The sequence below is a fragment of the Macaca fascicularis genome, chromosome X (genome assembly GCF_037993035.2).
Source record: "Macaca fascicularis isolate 582-1 chromosome X, T2T-MFA8v1.1".
NCBI lineage: Eukaryota > Metazoa > Chordata > Mammalia > Primates > Cercopithecidae > Macaca > Macaca fascicularis.
This window is the reverse complement of record NC_088395.1, coordinates 109,321,143-109,341,541: the sequence shown is the minus strand read 5'-3', so window position 1 is coordinate 109,341,541 and position 20,399 is coordinate 109,321,143. Positions and strand designations below refer to the sequence as shown.

The window sequence follows — 20,399 nt, the reverse complement described above, 5'->3', positions numbered from 1 at the left end:
GATAGAATTCATCAGAGAAACCACCCAGGCCTGGGCTTTTCTCTGTTGGAGGATTTTTATTACTGATTCAATCTCATTACTTATTGTGGTCTGTTCAGGTTTTCTATTTCTTCCTGATTCAATCTTGGTAGGTTGCATACGTCCAGGAATTTATTTATTTCCTCTAGGCTTTCCAATTTGGTGGTATATAATTGTTTATAATAGTCTCTGAATGATTATTTGTATTTCCATGTTATCAGTTGTAGTGTCTCCTTTTTCATTTCTGATGTTTATTTGTGTCTTCTCTCTTTTTTTTTCTTGGTTAGTCTAGCTGGCGGTTTATCAATTTTTTATCTTTTCAGAAATCCAACTCTTTGTTTCATTAAAACTTTGTATATTTTTAGTTTCTATTTTGTTTAGTTTGGCTCTGACTTTTACTGTTTCCTTCCTTCTACTCATTTGGGATTTGGTTTGTTTCTCCTTATTTAGTTCCTTGAGGTGTACAGTTAGACTGATTATTTGGAATCTTTTGCCTTTTTTGATGAAGGCATCTATTGCTGTAAATTTTTCTCTTAGCACTGCTTTTGCTGTAGCTCATAGATTTTGATATGCTGTGTTTCCATTTTCATTTGTTTCAAGTAACTTTTTGATTTCCTTCATAATTTTTTTTCTTGACTCAGTGGTCATTCTGGAGCATGCTGTTTGTTTAATTTCCACATATTTGTACAGTTTCCCAGGTTCCTCTTGTTACTGATTTCTACTTTTATTCCATTTTTGTCTGAGAACATACTTGATATGATTTTGATTTTTTTAAATTTATTGAGACTTGTTTTGTGTCCTTCTACTTAACTACTTCTTACACCATTAAATAGAATACAGTAATAGCTATTTCAAATTAATGAACATAATACACATTATTTTTGTCAATCTGTTCAAAAGTGTATTGTCTAAATATTCATCAAAATACTTTTATTCCTGAATACCAAATTTCAAATATACAAAAGCACATTTATGAATTGTAATTAATCTTCACCTCTCACTAGCTCAACTCCTACCTCTTGACCCAAAATGTCTGTTGTCCATAGAATGGTGCACACATTCCAGACATGTTTCTGTGGATGCGGTGCACATGACCATGTCCACCTACACATGCATATAATCTTTGCCAAAAAGTGTGATCACATTAATCATCTCCTTTTGCAACCTGTCTTTTCCATTTAATATTCTTCTGAGGATTTATATTAGCATCTTATTAGTTCTTACAGTTTTAACATAATCAACAAGTTCATTGTTCATGTCTATATCTATTGGAATTGTATGTCAAAATTAGTTGCCAACTGCTTTGTTACTGAGCTTGCCCTATAAATTGTGGATGCTAATCTAACATCTGAGATGTAGTTTGAAAATGTTTCCCCATTATTTTATAGAAATTCTTAGTGTTATTTTCATTTAGAACGTGTTTTCAACTTCAATAATATGAATAAGATATATACAGATTGTAATTTAAAAAGAAATACTGGTGAAGAACACCTTAGGGCATGTGTACTGTCGGCCTTGAGAAAAATACGAGCATTGAGAGTCCTGGAGATATCAAGACAAAAATGGAAAAATACTTTAAGTAATTCTAGAGTTAGCTGCTGATCTGGAGAGAAAAGAGTTTTCTCCCCGATTTACATAAACTTTCCCAAAGTACCATAATATGAATAATGGTCAAAGTGATAGGTACCTTGAATAGCAGTTAAGATTAAAGGAGATGAAATATAAAGTGCATTTGCTTACAGTAGTTTAGTGTATGTTAATTTCCTTCTCTCAAGCTCCCCTGTCCCAAGGCCAATACTTGAGCTTCTGCCTGAGCCCACTCACTACTTCGAGGAGCAACCAACTCGTGTGGCCCTACACCCAGGTCTCCTGGCATAAATGGCGGGATTTAATCTTCTCTATCTTCTTCATCACCCAGAGGGGTTGTGGAGTGAGGATGCATTGGTCCACAATAGCAGAGGGGTGGAATCTGACCATTTCTCAAGCCCTGGAAGCCCATCTTCTAAAAGGGAGGCTACTCAGGGCTGTCTATGGATGATGAGGGATGGAACCTCATTCCAATCCTACCACCTATCTGGAGAAACTTAGGCTCTGAAAGCCTGAGTTTGGCCATCTATGAAATGGGATTGACCATACCATCCTTACAGTGCTGTCCTGAGGGGTAAATGAGAAAACCTGTCCAGAGTATATGGCATACAGTGGGACTTCAATGGCCTTTAAATGTTGGGACACAGCACTAGGGGATGGGTGAGCCTCAGGGCTAAGGAGGCATTGTGAAAAATCATTTCTCATTGTTTCTCTTTATGAGAAAACAGGTATCTAGTTGAAGAAAGCAAATGTCCCTGTGATATGCCTTGAGTTCAAAGATTTGTAGACAGTTGTTTCTGTACTTCCTGGGCATTATCAGAAGCTCATAAGAGCTGTTCAACATCATGCCCCCGAGCTGACCCAAATCCAGCTCCCCATGCTGGAAAAACAGGCATATCTTTGAATTCACCTGTTGAGCTCAGAAATCGGTAACACCAGGGTAGCAAAAAGTTGTGTTTGCCTAATGGCTGTTCCTGGACTGGTCAGTATGGTTTTGGGCTCTTTAGTTTTAGTTTTTTTTTTTAAGGAAAAATTTGGACCCATACCGCAGTCACCAGTGCAGAGTCTTCAGATCATGCAGTACTCAGCCACATCACTTCAGGTTTTCGGTCATCTGCTGCCTCCCTTAGAGACAAAAATCCAATAGTTACTAGCAAGTCTTTGACACATGATATAGTTTGGCTGTGTCCCCACCCAAATCTCACCTTGAATTGTAATAATCCCCACATGTCAAGTGCAGGGCCAGGTGGAGATAATTGAATCATAAGGGCAGTTTATACCACACTGTTCTCATAGTAGTGAATAAGTCTCACGAGATCTGATGGTTTTATAAATGGGAGTTTCCCTGCAGAAGCTCCCTTGCCTGCCACCATGTAAGATGTGTTTTTGCCTTCTGCTATGATTGTGGGGCTTCCCCAGCCATGTGGAACTGTGAGTCAATTAAACCTCTTTCCTTTATAAATTACCTAGTCTCCATTATGTCTTTATTAGCAGCATGAGAACAGACTAATATAACACACAATTGTCCAGTTTTTAATTAGCTAACAACTAAATATTTACAGAGCCCAGAACTCATGCTATTCCACTGGAGGTACCTCATGAACCCTAAAGTCGAATTAACTGGGTAAGAAAGGAAATTAATATATGGGTGACTTCATTGTTTAAATCTGAGATGAGATGGTTCTTCTCATTAATTTTTAAACTTGATCGGGTTTCAAAAAATTGATGATTTTCAAAAATCCCTCCTTGGACCTCTCATCACCTATTCAACCACATGATAGAGATACCACTCCTCTCCCTCTCCCCCTCTCTCTCTCTGGCGCTCGCTCTCTGTCTGTCTGTCTGTCTCTCTCTCTGTGTGTGTGTGTGTGTGTGTGTGTGTGTGTACGTGTATGTGTCCTCCCCCATTGGATTCTCTCTTCTCCTTCAAATTCAAAGTTCCACAAAGAGTTTTATACATTCCTTGTTAATACTCTCCACTTTTGACTGACTCTTTATCCCATTACACTATGGATTCTGTCCCCAGGATCATCAATTAACACATATGAATTAAAACTCTTTTGAGGCCGGGTGCGGTGGCTCACGCTTGTAATCCCAGCACTTTGGGAGGCTGAGATGGGCGGATCACGAGGTCAGGAGATCAAGACCATCCTGGCTAACATGGTGAAATCCCGTCTCTACTAAAAATACAAATAATTAGCCGGGCGTGGTGGCAGGCGCCTGTAGTCCCAGCTACTCGGGAGGCTGAGGCAGGAGAATGGCATGAACCCAGGAGGCGGAGCTTGCAGTGAGCCAAGATGGTGCCACTGCACTCCAACCTGGGCGACAGAGCGAGACTCCGTCTCAAAAAAAAAAAAAAAAAAGAAAAACAAACAAACAAACAACAAAAAAACTCTTTTGAAATACCTTCCTTGTGCAATCAAAAATAACAAATGGAAAGTACAATATACTCATACTGAGCAATTGTGATACAAAATCAGATCAAGCTCTAAATGATATGCATCCCTGAACTAATCAATGGATTTGGGTAGTAGCCTGGACATACGAAAATCAACTCAGGGAATCACTGTCTTCTTTCACCAGCATGACCCAGTTTAGATTCCAGATAGACAGGGTAAGCCTACATGAATTATAGTTTGGATTAAAGATAGAAAATTAGGTCTGGGCAAATGGAAGGTATTTCATGTCAGGAAACACTGAGACATTATTTTAGGCTAGTTAGCTTCAGGGAAGCGCTAAGATTTTGAATTCATCAGGGAATAAAGAGGTTTGAAAAATGGTATCTGCAGATTTTGTTGGAGCTCCCCACAGCATATAAACTGAGAAAATGGGTGTGTCTGCTTCAGTGAGTCTGAGAGACAGTATAAATGACAAATAGGCATATATGGTAGGTCCCTCTATTAAGATGTGAATGTGTGTTTGTTCTCCTCATGTTTCTTCCTTTCTCCTATTTCATGAGGTAGCCAGGTATTTAGGGATGAAACCACGTCAGAAAACAATATCATATTTCACTTACAGATATATGCATATGTAATAAAAGTATAGAAAAATGTCTTAAAAATGTAAAACCTAAATTATACATTGTGGTCACCTGTGGGAAAGAAGGCAGCTGAGGTAATAAGAGAAGACTTTAAAGTGTGTTTGACTCACCTATGAAGGTTTTATATGTTGACATGAGTATGTAGAAGTCTGTTGTATTCTATAATTTTTTGTGTTACTTTAAGATTTCATAACAACCACTATTTCTCTGAGACTTAATTCTGATTTTAAAAAGATCCATACCAATTAAGAAATTCAGGGAAATATAATCAAGTCCAGATATATAATTAATCAATAACCCCATCACTGGTTAATTTTTAAACTTTTTTTTGTATTAATGCTCATTTCATTCTCTATGCATGCATATTTAATGTTTGTATACTAAATATGGGTTTCATTAATTTGAAGACTCAACATTTGCTAAAGATCATGAAAGCAGTTATTAAATGTACACACATTTTCTACCTGATCTATCTGACTCCAAAGCCCACATCCCTAACCACTGGGTATACAAGGAAAGATCTGGTACTTAGGACCCAGGTCTCCTGGTTTCAGTCTGTTTTATAGCAGACTCATCTTCATGCTCTGTCATTCGGTGCTGTCTCCTTTCCAGAGCTTAATGAAAAGCTGCTATTCCAATGTCCAAATGGAAGGTAAAAGAAGGTAGCAAGAAAGGATATCAAACAAAATGTAATGAGGGGATGATTTTCCTTCTCCTCCACTGCATTGTCAGGTTACCTGTGCTACAGAGACAGCAAAGCCCGCCGTCCCTCCCTCTCTCTCTTTCCCCCTCCCTCCCTACCTTCCTCCCTTCCTCTCTTTCTTTTTTCAGGGTCTTGCTTTGTTGCCCAGGCTGAGTGCAGAGAGAAAATAAATCAAAGTGTGGAGAGACTGTGACCCTGTGAAAAGAGTGTTCTGGTGAAGAATGTGACTTCAGGAGGAAGCATAAACCCACTGCCAGATGGGAGCCTATGGGACCTGGGGTTAGAGAAAAACTAAACTAAAGTAGGTGTAAGATTAACCTGGGTTAATTTTATGGCTATGTTTTTTTCGGAAATATTTCTTAAGTAACATATTTTAGGAGCCACATTTTTATCATAAATGTATTCCACACTTGTCTTTGCAAAAGGTTAATATTGAGTCAAGCGCAGAATTTAAAAACTATTAATACCCAGTGTTAAAGCAAACTAAATATGACCTGAGAAGGACTCCGTACTTCTATATTTGAGTCCTTGTGGATGAACTGTAACCTAGCTTAATAGGCAAAATTGAAAACGTAACTTCGGAGTATGTGCCTGTAACAATAGCTAACTCTTGGCCAATCCCAGCGGCCATACTTCAACCATTCGTGTACTGCGGAGTGTTCAAACTGGGTTTAAACAAGGCAAACACCAAGCTATAATCAATCCAGCCATTCTGTACCTCACTTCCAATTTCTGTACATCATTTCCCTTTATTGGTCTATAAATCTTTTTCCACCACATGGCTGTGCTAGAGTCTCCATGAATCTGCTGTGATTCTGGGGGCTGCCCAATTCACGAATTGTTCATTGCTCAAAGTCCTTTAAATTTAATTTGGCTGAAGTTTTTCTTTTATCATCAGTATTCCTATCCTTATTGAAATTTACATCATGCTACTTTGTTTTTTTATACATGTATATAAGCAAATGTAATGGACACACATACATTACATTTTATATAATGGTTATACTATATATGGAGCTTGGTATTCTGGGTTTTTATTTTCATTTCTACTTCTATTTGAACTTTTATACAAAGTACTAATATGTGGATGAATCATTCTGATTAAATTACAAGATATATAATCTAACTTTGCCTTTTAATGAACCAGCTGACCCAACCCCAATTTTCAAACAATGCATCTGATTGGAAATGCCATATCTACATTGCATATTAAATGTAATATATATATATGGGTCTGTTCATGAGCTTTCTACAGACATCCTTTAATCTGTATGTCAAAGACTCCATCAGTTACAAAAGCAAAGTTTCATGGAACATTGCAATACCTGACAGTGTAATCCTGATTCCTATCATTCACCCTTTGGATGAATGGTGCAATAAAAAAACAAAATAAACAATAATAAAAATGCCAGCAATTGTAGGATACATGATAGATAAATTATTTGTTCTAGATTATGCAACCATCGAGTGATAGTTCCCAGACTCAAATCCAAGTCCTTCTCACCCCAAAGCCCACACAGCTAACCACTGTTCCTATAATAAATGTCCTTCTGTGGTAGACTAGAGGCTGACAAAAGAACAGGACTCACTCCAGGTCCTGTGGTCACTTTACAGGTCTGGCAACTAGGATACAGGTTCAATGACCCCCATCTTCTGTCCAGCTATTATTCTTTGCTCTTCTTTAATATTCCTTCTTTCTGGGGCTCAATAAATTCATTCACCATGTCACACTAGGATGAAAATAGGAGATCAGAAAGTACCTGGAATCAAAAGAATAACGAGATACAACCAACATTCACTGCTTGTCACCATGCTTCCAGATCCTCTCGTTTCAAATCTTTTATTTTATGCAGCACAGATGTATTCTTCCAGGGCCAGCAATCTCTAAGAATGTACCCCGAAAGATACAATTAAAAAAGACAAAAGGCATAAACACAAGGCAATTCATGGTAGAACAATTTGTAACAGGACAAGACTAGAAATGAGACAGATATCCATCAATAAGGAATTGATTGAATAATCTAAGGTACATCTACATCCCAGAGTTTTATGGAGGTAAAACAAGCTATGAGAACTCCCCCTTCTACTCCTTTGTAATGATTTTCAGCATATATTGTTAACTGAAGAAAGGTGCAGAAAAATGTGTTGAGTCACTGCTGTCCAATGTAGTAGACATTGTCCACATATGGCCATTTACATTTAAGTTGATTAAACATACATGAAACTAAAAGTTCAGTTCCATTCAACACATTTCAGGTGTTCAACCGCCACAGTTGCCATTAGCTATTGTATTGAACAATGTAGACAGTATATTTCATCTCTATAGAAATTAAAATGATTTTTCTGTTATTCCCACATACAGCTTTCTATTCAGCATATGAAGAGGCTGGAACATCTAGTGGACTTCTGTATCCCTTTAACCTGGAATGCCTCCTTTTTCAACCCAGAGTTTCAGAACGCTCTATAGGGTATGCATGGGCCACAGCCCCTCCCTCCCACCTTCCTGCTCACCGATGTTCAAGCTGTAGTTCAAGCTTCTGTCATGAGGGGGGCGCCATTGTACCACCATTATAGAACTCTTCTGCAAAGACGTGTCTGCAAGGAGCAAAAAATACAATACTTCCCTTAAACCACAGCTTATGAGCCTAAGTGCAGAATGATTCATTCTAATTCTGTCAAAAAAAAAGAACAACTGGTAAGTGTAAAAGAAGACTGCAAATACATATATGGTGGGGCATCCATAGGATGAAACACCAGGTAGGTCTAACACTCCTTGGCTGTTGCTGGAAGACAGAATCTTAATGGATCGCATCAGGGCAGGTGAGAGGTGACTGAGAGAGGATGAGGGCAAAAAGGGCAGGTCTGGGAGGCTGTGCTTATAGTGTCCTGGAGAGGGGATGAGTGGGAAGCGGTGGTAGAAGGTCCAGGAAGCCTGTACAGGGGTGGATGGAGAGTGAACGAATGCCCTGCTATCTGGAAGGGACCCTCCTACAGTGTGGAAACCTCAACCTACACTGAGAAGGGAAGAGATGAATCAGTGAATGTGATGTAGATTTGGGGTCGACAGCAAATGGAACTGTTTTAATATACACACAAATACTCCAAACAGAACTGGTATTTCAGTGAACAAACGATGTTATAACATATGTTACTCTTTGTTAGATGTACTCCTTTTCCTTAAAAAAGAACAAAAGTGAAGATGGCTGTGATGTCTCCTAGTGGCCAGAGCCAGGATTGCAACTCTGAGAGTTGACTGGTGAGTTCAGCAGGGGAAAGGGAGGGATGGAGGTTGGGAGGTTGATTAATGGGATCAGCCAGTTTTCTGGAATTTTTGACGTACCTACAGAAATCCCTCTGTATCCATTATTTTTCTGGGTTATAAAAAAGTACGTTTTCTGGGATATCTAAATTTGAGATTGGAAGTACAGTGTCAGTCTGAACTGGGGATAATGCTGCAACTGTGAACTGTATTTGAGGTGGTAGAGCTAGAGGAGCTAGAACATACACACATACACACACACTCATGTGTGAGTCAATTCATTTTAAAAAAATCTACATTATTTCCCTAGGAAATTGAATAAATGAATGCCTAAAGTAAGGAATATATGTGTACCATACTCTTGTCAATATGTTCACAGCATATTGTTTTTAATATTTTATCAAAATACTTTTTCCTGAATATAAAATGTAAAACAATATATAAAAATACATATATGAATTGAAATTAACCTGTATCTCTCACTGGAGCAGCTCCTAACCCCTGACCCCTAGGTGTCTGCTGTCCATAGAATGGTGCATACTGTGAAATGTGTCTCCACAGGTGAGATGCACACAAATATGTTCACCTACACACACACACACACAGACTGTTCCAAAGGTTGAATCACATCCTTATCTTCTTTTGCAACCTATTTTTTCCACTATTCTTCTCAGGATTTATATTTACATCTTATTAGTTTCTGTGGTTTTGGCATAGTTCGTGTGTTTATTGTTAATGTATCTAATTATTTGACTTCTCCACTGAAATTATTTGCCTAAGTTCTTTGTTAGTGTGCTTCGCAAAGCATGAATTCTAACCCACTATCTCAGCTCTAGTTTGCACAGATTTTTCCAGAGTTTTTACGCTATTCTTAGGTTTTTTAAATTTAGAATTTTTCAATTTAAATTATCTTCTGACTTAAAACCACATGGATCACAATTTTTAAAAAAAATGTTAAACTGCCTTGGAACATGTAATGGCAGTGCCCAAGGAGAATTAGATCATTCCGAGCCCAGGAGGCACAGAGACAAACTGGAGAAAACTTTAGAATAATTCAGAATTACCTGCTAATCGAGACACAACAAAGATATTTCCCTGATGTACAGAAACTTGTCTAAAGTACCCTGATCTGAATAATGGACATAATTCAGTGGGTATTCTTGTAGGTAACTTGAATAGCTGTTGAGATTAAAGGAGATGAAATATAGAGTACATTTGCCTAAAGGAGTTGTGATGGTTAACACTGAGTGTCAACTTGATTGGATTGAAGGATACAAAGTATTAATCCCAGGTGTGTCTGTGTGGGTGCTTCCAAAAGACATTAACATTTGAGTCAGTGGGCTGGGAAAGGCAGATCCACTCTTAATCTGGTGGGCACAATCTAATCAGCTTCCAGTGAATATAAAGCAGGCAGAAAAATGTGAAAAAGAGAGGCTGGTCTAGCCTCCCAGCCTACATCTTTCTCCCGTGCTGGATGCTTCCTGCCCTCGAACATTGGACTCAAAGTTCTTCAGTTTTGGGACTCGAACTGACTCTCCTTGTTCCTCAGCTTGCAGATGGCCTATTGTGGGACCTTGTGACTGTGTAAGTTAATACTTAATAAACTCTCTCTCTCATATATATGCGCTCACCTGTCTCAAGGCCAACTCTTGAGCTTCTGCCTGAGCCCACTCACCACTTCAGGCATCAATCAGCCAACTCATGTGTCCCTACACACAGGTCTGTTGGCACAAAGAATGGGATCTCACCTCTGTCATCTTCATCCAGAAAAGTTGTTGAGTAAAGACTCATGGGGTCACAATAGCAGGGGGGTGGAATCTCACCATTTCTCAAGCCCAGAAACCCATCTTCTAAAAGGGAGGCTCCTCAGGGTCCTCTAGGGAGGGTGAGGGATGGAATTTCATTCAAATCCTGCCACTTACCTGAAGAGGTGACTTAGGTAAGAGCCTGAGCTTAGTCATCTTTTAAATGGGACTGACCATACCATCCTTACATAGCTGCCTGATGGGTACATGAGGAAACGTCTTCAGAGTATATGGCATGGGGTGGGACTTAAATGGCCTTTAAATGGGACATAGCATTAGGGGCTGGCGGAGCCTCAGTGCTAAGGCAGGCATTGTGAAAAATCATTTCTCATTGCTCCCCCTTATGAGAATACAGACATCTAGTTGAAGAAAGCAAATGTTCCTGTGATATGCCTTGAGTTCAAAGTTTTTTAGACAGTAGTTTCTCTACTTCGTGAGTGTTATCAGAAACTCATAAGAGCTGTCTAACATCATGCTTCTGAGATGACCCAAATTTAGTTCCCCACACTGGGAAGACAGGAATGTCTTTGAACTTACCTGTTGAGCTCAGAGACAGCACCAGGGATGCAAGGTATGGTGTTTGCCCAGTGGCTGCTCCTGGACTACCTGGTATGTTAATATATTTATTGGTATATTCTAGATCTGTCCCAAAATCACCAGTGCAGGGGTTTTCAGATCGTGCATTAACCAGCCACATTGCGACAGAATTTCAGCCATCTGCTGCCTCCCTGAGAGACAAAAATCCAAGAGTTACTAGCATTTCTTCACACACAATGTCTATTCTTTCATTAGGTAATAACTAAATATGTATTGAGCTCAAAACCCATTCTATTCCATTGGAGGTGTCTCATGAGCTCTAATGTGATATAAAAGCATAAGGGAAATAAACACGTGGGCAACTTCAAGGGTTCATTCTGAGACAGCTTTTTTTCACATTAGCTTTTAACTTGGTCAAGTTTCAAGAAATTGAATATTTTAAAAAAATCTCTCCTTGGACCCCCCTCGTCACCCATTCAGCTACAGGATACAGATCTCCCTGTCTCTGTCTCTCCCTCCCTTATCCTTCTTCTCCTTCATATTCAAAGTACCAAAAAGAGTTTTCTACAAGCTCTGTTAACATTTTTCACTTCCCACTCATCATCCTACTGCCCTATGGCTTCTGTCTCTGGGATTGCAATGAACATTCTCTCCAAAGTCATAATCCACCCATTTCTTACTAGGTCCAGGTTTCGTATAAATACACTAACATAGGGCATATTACTTTTAATGAGCTCCTACAGTATGTATGATTGCAGACTGCTTCTTTCACCTAACAACAGAGCTTTCACAGTTTCCCAGGCTCTAGAGCATGATGCACTGGACATAAGTCCAAGCTGTCCCGCTCCCTAACTGTTCAGTCTTAGGCAAAGTCCTTAAACTCTCTGTCCCTTAGTTTTCCATCTGTAAAACTGAATTTTGCAATAGTATTTAACTCATAAGTGTGTTCTAGGTACTGAATGATCCAACACATTAAAAGCATATAGTACCTATGATATGTTGGCACTTTTAAATACTTTTCACATACCTTACTGGTATTCGTATCCCTGTAGCCATGAAAAAAAATTAGGGTATCAACCAATGTTTATTCATAATCAACGACATTTGGGGTATGATGTTTGTACATGTAAGAGTTTCCTAGGGCCACCATAACAAATTATCACAAACTTTGCATATTTAAACAACAGAAATTTATTATCCCATGATTCAGATGTACAAAACCAAAGTCTGAAGTACAAAATCAAGGTGTAGGCAGGACTGCATTGCCTCCAAAGCCTTTAGGGGAGAATCCTTTCTTAGCTCTTCCAGCTTCTTGTGGCTCCTGCTTTATTTGGTTTGAGGTGGCATAACTCAATCTCTGCCTCAGTCTTCACATGGCCTTCCTCCCTGCATGTGTCAAATCTCCCTCTGCTTTCTTTTATATAGACACCAGTCATTGGAGTTGGGCATCAACCTACATTCAGGATATTCCCTTCTGGGAGATCTTTCACTTCATTATGTCTACACAGACCCTATTTCCAAATAAAGTTTGGGTGGATTAGGATTGGGACATGTTTTGAGGGGGACAAAATTCTACCCACTACAGTTAAATAAGCAAGTTACACCACTAAATGTAAGATAAAGTATCTTCTGTATGTACATGGACTGGCTGATCCCTGAGAGGTTGAACTAGACCAAGCTATAGCCCTTTGGAAAGGGAACCTGGATGGTAGTCTATTAATGGGTACACAACTACTATATAAAGGGTACTTTATATTTCATCTCATTTTGATTTCAACAATTCTATCCAGTACAAATAATTATGCCCATTAATTGGATCAGGGAGCACAAATGAAAAGACTGATAACTTGATCTAGGGAAACTACCTTATAAACTATTGTTCCAGGATTCTAAACCTAGAATTATTCAAAACGTTTTTTCCCTTCTATCCCGTCAGCTGACATCTGATATAACTTAAAGCATTTTTTTTTTTTTTTTTAAGAGATGGAGTCTCGCTCTGTCACCCAGGCTGGAGTGCAGTGGCTTATTGTAGCCTCCTCCTCCTGGGTTCAAACGATTCTCCTGCCTCAGCCTCCTGAGTAGCTGGGACTACAGGTGTGCACCACCAAGTCCAGATAATTTTTTGTATTTTTAGTAGAGATGGGGTTTCCTGATGTTGGCCAGGCTGGTCTCAAACTCCTGACCTCAAGTGATCCACCCATGTCAGCCTCCCAAAGTGCTGGGATTACAGGTGTGAGCCACTGCACCTGGCCTTAAAGCATTATTGTTTAGTTGAGTCGTTCTTTCGAAAACAATGTGCTAAAGTGCTTTTTAAATAGTAAAAAACTATAAAGTATAGAATTGTATTTGCATAGCTAAAATAGAAAACAAAAAGAAATAAAAAATTTGGGAGAAATTATTTCTAACCCATATTCAATCATGTTTTATATCCTACAAATATGAAATATTCATGAACAAGAGAAGTAAGCCAATCATATCGAGACAATATATAAATCTTAGAAAAATGATATAAATTCCAACACTTGGGAACACACCAAAACAAATAAAATATATGAAACAGAATCATATTTAGTCAACCAGTTAAGTCATAAATTATAATGTAGTGCATGGATTTATGTAAAATAATTTATATAGACAGATTAACATGGATTTAGAGGTATGTGTGTCAATAAAAGTAAGTTAGTATACTACATGCAGAGAAAAACATCTGAAGAGTAGATACTAATAAATTAAGAGAAACTATCTTTGTATATGGAGAAGGAGAAGATGTGACAGATGGACAATATTTTTAATATGTAATATACATTCTGATTATATTTGATAAATCTTAAACAATGAAAATAATTAACTGATAATGTGACAAAGTTATTAAGATTCTGTTCTGTAAATCAGAAAAATCTGTGACCTAGTCACAAAATTATAGTGTAGAAATGCATTAAGAATCATGTTCATATGCTGTGTGAAAATAGTACATTAAAAATTATATTTTGTAAATCAGTGTGTGCACATTGTAGAGAGATAGAGGATTCTTTTATTTTATAAATGTGCAATTCTCTGGTGTTCTAAATTTAGAAACTTTATTGTACAAAATGTGGAAAACAAAAAGTTGTGAAATTACAAATATGATGCTCATATATTCATTGCTTTGGAAACATGTTCACAGTATACTGTTTTATACATAAGACAAGTAGCTCAAAACTATTTGATGGTATGTTTATATGTTTCAGTGTGGGTGTCTGCATGTTGCTTGTATCTCAGTCTTCTTCACAACAATTATACACACACAAACTCTTGCAGCTTTCTATTCAGTTTGCAGATAGAGAGTAAAGGAGAAGGTCACCCTTGTGTTGGTTTCATCCTTGGTTCTCCTCATGAGTAAGGGACTACATGTTTACTTTCTCTTTTAGCCCTTCACTACATCAGAGTTGTGGATTTCTGGTTTTGTGCTTGTCTTTTCCCTAGGACAGAAGTCCCTCCAATTTGGTCTTCTAGCTGACATGAAGTTTCTGCTTTATGCAAGACTGCCTCTCCCATTTGAGGGATGTGGACCCAGATCCACAAAAAACTGAAAAGACTAGAGACTGAATTGTCAAAGACAAGCACAGGAGTAGGACTCCTATCCAAATATCTAATTCTTCTGATTTAGTGAGATGGCTTTCATGAACTTCTCACATGATGTTCACCACCCCTCAGCATTCCTCTTCCTCTGTGGGGAAATAGGCATTTTCATGCATTGCTAGAAGTAATGTTAAATGGTACAGTCCCTGTGGTGGGGTTTGATGCTATCTATAAAAATACATTGGTATTTACTCTTGGAAACAGCAATCCCTCTTCTAAAAATCCATCCCAAAGAAATACTGCAAAAAGATAAAAGGCATATACACGAGGCTATTTATGGTAGAAAATTCCTAACAGAATACTAGTAATATGACAGATGCCCAGTACAGGGCCAACTAAATAATCTAAGGTACAACTACACCCTAGAGTACTATGCAAGTATAAAAAGCAAGGAGGACTCCCTCTCTGTACTGCTATGAGTAATCTCTACGACACATTGTGAAATAAAAAGCAAGAAGAAGAAGGAAAAAAAAAAAGTATAGAGCAGCAGTATCCAATACAGTAGCCACTACTGACATATGTCAACTTAATTTAAATTACAAACTCAGTTTCTTAGTCTTACTCATCACGTTTCACATGCTCAATAACCATAGCTAGCTAGTGGCTACTGTGTTGCACAGTTTAGATATAGAACATTTTCATTTCTGGATAAATTTTTACTGGGGAAGTAATATAATAAATAATATACATATTTGCTTTTTTTTTTTTAGAATGAGGGTAATAACAAAAACTAATAAAATGATTACCTACAATAGGACAGAGGAGCAGCCCGGGATAAAAGCAGATGACATGTATCTCTTACAAAGGATACACATTTCCTGGTTAAACACACTGGAGAGGACAAAAAAAATGACTAACCCGGTAGCAATGAGCAACCAAAAGTACTCAGACTGAATCCAAAAAAACAAAACACAAACAGAACAAGCTCACTGCTCACCTTTGGAAACTCCTAAGGAAACAAGTCACTGTTTTGAAAAGTGGAAATACTGCAAAAGAACTAAACATTCATCCTACCTTCCCTGTGTATACCACATCTCAATATAATCTAATAGGTCAGAGGAAGTTTTCTTTATACATGAATTCCAGCTGGTGAAGGCAGAAGAAATCAGAATTACAATGTCACCCTTTTTGTAACATTTAATGAAATGCAGATACAGGTAAGAATATTCAGAGACTGCAAAAAACATGAAGTAAAGGTGAATAGGGAAATTTTATAAAGAACAGATCATGCTGATGACACCTGAACCCAGTGATTAATTTCAACATCACAGGAGAGACAACCAGATCCAATGAGCCTCCTAGTGTAACACTGTAAGAATAAACACCACCACACCTGAGATATTCAAGCCAAAAAACTTGAATCTCAACAAGCCTCTAAATCTCATTACCAATTTAAAGGACATAAGACTGGCCAGATGAACTTAATAAACAACAAAATAAGGACACAATCAGCAATATCCAGAATGCAAACTCCACAGGACAACAATCCAATTTCTTAAGCAAATAAATAAGGTTTTTAAAAAGAGTACAGACCTTCTTTGATTAAAAGAGACTTAAAACTTGAGAGAACTAAATTAAGGAGAAACTGATATTAAAACCACAATGAGATACTGCTACTCACCCAGCAAAAGAAAAAAAAAAACAAAAAAGATGGAAAACACTAAGTGTGGCAAGGATGTGGAGCAGTGGAACTCTTACACTGTTGATGGGGATACAGATTGGAAAAACCACTTTGAAAAACTGACGGTGTCCACTGAGCTGAACATATACATACCCTGTTACTCAGAAATGCCAGTCCTTGGCACATGCCCAAGAGAAATGAAAATAAATGTCTATCCAAACATATGTATAAGATCATTCATTGTGGCACATATACACCATGGAATACTATGCAGCCATAAAAAAGGATGAGTTTGTGTCCTTTGTAGGGACATGGATGCAGCTGGAAACCATCATTCTCAGCAAACTATCGCAAGAACAGAAAACCAAACACCGCATGTTCTCACTCATAGGTGGGAACTGAACAATGAGATCACTTGGACTCGGGAAGGGGAACATCACACACCGGGGCCTATCACGGGGAGGGGGGAGGGGGGAGGGATTGCATTGGGAGTTATACCTGATGTAAATGATGAGTTGATGGGTGCTGACGAGTTGATGGGTGCAGCACGCCAACATGGCACAGGTATACATATGTGACAAACCTGCACGTTATCCACATGTACCCTAGAACTTAAAGTATAATTTAAAAAAAAATAAATAAAATAAAAAAAAAGATCATTCATAACACCATTATTCATAAGTCAAACACTGGAAAAATATGTAAATCTCCAAAAGGGATATATATATTGTGAAATACCCAAATAATGCAATGCCATCCATCAATGAGAATGAATAATCTACAACTATAGACAAGAATAATGGAAATCACACACGCATTATGCTGATTGAAAGGAGATAGACACAAAAGACTGCATGCTGTACGATTCCAGGCATTTTTCTGCTCATGTCCCAATAGATTTTGGTAAAGGAAAGGAAAATCATTACCCCATTTCCATTTATTTGAAGGTATTCTATGTCTTCCTATATTACCTGCAAGTTAACCTCAGAGAAGCATGTATCCTCTGAACCCTTGAAAAGTGATTCACTATACATAAGAAAAATGCTAATACCATGTCTGAGAACAGATAACTGTGTGAGATGGGAGATATACCTGTGCTCACTGCCAGCTCTAATCTATAAACTCTAGGTGACCATGAGTAAATCACACCTTATTTGCATCACCAATCAATGGTGGTCCGACCAGGCCTGTCTCCAAACTAAAGAAACCTAAAGCACTAGACAAAGTGACTTCCACCTGGAAAAGCACTCTGAATTCCTAAAAAGGAAGATAATTCATCTTTGAATTCCAAGGAATTATTTGAATAGCCAAGTTGTCTAATGCATATTAAGTATGACGATTAATATATTTTGAAATAATTTCTCTTTTGGTTTCACAGTTATCAGCTTTTTACATTTTCTTAAATAGATACCATCTTGGTATATGGCACAAAAGCTACTGAAAGATACTTTCCAACCAAAGACATACATGAACCACCATGGGCTGACATGGTTCAACCACGTCAAAACTGACATGGCTTTTTCTTCTCCATAATTGTACTGGTTAGGAGTGTAGGATCTGGAGACGGAATAGGGACAAGCCCTACTTCCTATAACCTATGTGACTTTGAATACTTTGCTTCACCTTACAGTCACTCAAATGCCTCATCAGTAAACTGAGATTATGCAATACCTACCAAAGAAGACAAACCATTTTTAAACAAATACTGCTTTATGTTTTGGTTTTACAAGGATAAACAGCCAAGAATCCCATTATTTAAAAAATTATACTACAGAGAAATTGGGATACCTGGCTCTCTGTGACCTTGGGAGAGTGAAAGAACCACTCTGGGCCAGGCACAGTGGCTCACGCCTGTAATCCCAGCACTTTGGGAGGCCGAGGCGGGCAGATCACGAGGTCAGGAGATCGAGACCATCCTGGCTAACACAGTGAAACCCCGTCTCTACTAAAAATACAAAAAATTAGCCGAGCATGGTGGTGGGCACCTGTGGTCCCAGCTACTTGGGTGGCTGAGGCAGGAGAATGGCGAGAACCTGGGAGGTGGGAGCTTGCAGTGAGCTGAGATCGCGCCACCGCACTCCAGCCTGGGCAACAGAGCGAGACTCTGCCTCAAAAAAAAAAAAAAAAAAGGACCACTCTAGAACCACTCTGTACTTCAATTTTGTTTTCTGTAAACTGGGGCAAGCAACTGTCCCTACCTCATGAGTTGCTGCTTTGAGAATTACTTGAGTTAATACATGCAAACTCTTAGACCCATAGTAGGAACACAATAACTGCTCATTAAATGTGAATTTGATATTGAGATTTTTCAAGTTTTAAAAGTTTAATAGTTTGCATGTTAATTAAATAAAGCATTATAGTCTTACAATTGAATCTTAATTATCAACTGATATATATTTTAAATTACTAACTTTCACTTCTAAACCACATTTGGATGACCTAACTAATTAACTTGAGACTATCTCAAAAGCACTTGGAAGGACTGATCTCAGAAAACAGCACCATCGTTTCTCCATTTTGCTGAACAAAAACACCTGGGGTCCTCCTTGACTCTGCCTTATCCCCCATACCCTACCTACACAGGCACTGCAAGTCCTGCCTGCCCTACCTCCAAATACCCTCTGTTGAGGTCCACACCGCCCTCCCTGCCCCCACCCCTGGCTTCTGCACACAGTGGCAGCCCTGGTCCCCTCTACCTGCACATCTTCAGTATTCTCCCAATGGTTATCCTCACTCCCTACCTTGTTCCTTTCTAGTCCATTCTCCACACAGCAGCCAGAGTCACCTTCTGACAACAAGAATCAGACCATGTCACTCCCATACTCTAATCTTGACACTCACAATACAATTATCCAAACTCCTTACAGGGCCTAAGCCATGTTGTTCCTGTCTACCCTTCAACTTCATCTCCCACCAGATTGCATACTGTTTGCTAGGCTCCAGCCACTCTAGCTTGTCCTCTGTTCCTGCATCAGTGGTGTCCACACACAACATAGGGACACTGACAAAATGGCCTCTCCATGCCTGGCTTCTTCCTATCATTCAAGACTCAGGTCAAGTATCACTTCCTGAGAAAGAGTACACTGACAACCCTATCTATAATAATCCTTGTATTGATCCTTCTCTACTTTGTTTAGTTATGCTTATTTTCGTCAAAGAGTATATCCTCATATGAAATCACATGCTTGCTGATTTATTTACCTGCTTATAGTCAGTTTTTCCAGACTAGAATGATAGTTCCTGGGACCCTGCCTGTCTTGTTTTCTGTGATGTTTCCCCAGTGCCTAGACCAGAACTTCACACATAAATCATTGAATAAGTATTACTGAATTGAAGGAATTGTTACATATTGGACATACCAGAGATCACACGGATATTTAAAACTGAGTAGCAGGAGCAACAATGAAATTAGACATCAAAGGATTCAAATTTTCATGGGCCTTGTTGCCAATCCACAGCAGCGCTTTTCAAACACTGATGAATACCAGAAACAACTGAAGAAATTACTCAAAATGTAGACACTTCTCACCCCACCTCCCTGGTTTTGATTCTGTAGATCTAGGATGGGCCCAAGTATCTGCAATTTTAATAAGCAACCCTTGATGAATTTGATGAAGTGGCCCATGGAGCACACTTGGAAAAATTCTAGACCTAAACAGTTCATATTTAATTATAATTAATTTAATGCCTCCATGCAGAGTTCTGGGACATCTGAAGTGTCTCTGTTAATGTAATTACTTGAAAGTGCTCTGGTTCTTCCATTTCACCGAAGACCACTGATTGCTTTTTCACATGGGATCACCCTTAAACTCTAGAGTATTCCAAGTAGTCTGGAGGATTGGGAATTGTTATCCTGCTGTATGGGCGAGGCTGGTGGAAGGGTAGTGACTCACCTAAAGTGTCCCAATGATGGAACCCTGATCTTTTCACTCTTGCTCCAGCAACCTGTCTAGCAGACTCCACATCGCACTTGGTTCTTCTCTGTCAGCTCCTGGTTCTGGGATGCAGAGTCCACACCCTTCTCTGATGTTGCATTAGAAGGGAGATTAAGAAGATAAGAAAGCACATGGAATAGAGAGGAAAGTAAGAGGATGGGAAAGCACATGAAACACAGGGGATGGGATGATGATGTCTGGCGTGTCCCTACTATCTGGAAGCTGTGCTATGATACTTTTCCTCTTCCCCAGCTCCATCCTACAACCCCCTGCTAC

General features: G+C 38.8%; 1 protein-coding gene across 39 annotated transcripts in view; it reads right to left on the bottom strand.

Moving 5' to 3' along the window:
* RAB40AL (RAB40A like) overlaps positions 1-20,399 on the bottom strand; it is a 257,934-nt gene that overhangs the window by 84,671 nt on the left and 152,864 nt on the right. For 18 of the 39 annotated variants that reach the window (XR_012430023.1, XR_012430016.1, XR_012430010.1 and 15 more), the window contains 4 exons: positions 10,950-11,140; positions 7,860-7,943; positions 7,109-7,232; positions 2,652-2,730 (listed from right to left, as the gene is read on the bottom strand). The gene's annotated coding sequence lies outside the window, so the exon portion shown is untranslated. Of the gene's footprint in view, positions 1-750; positions 2,731-6,937; positions 7,233-7,859; positions 7,944-10,949; positions 11,141-16,686; positions 16,800-20,081; positions 20,212-20,399 lie in introns of those variants that run through there. The other 21 variants (XR_012430022.1, XM_074029563.1, XM_074029553.1 and 18 more) reach the window with 7 other exon arrangements.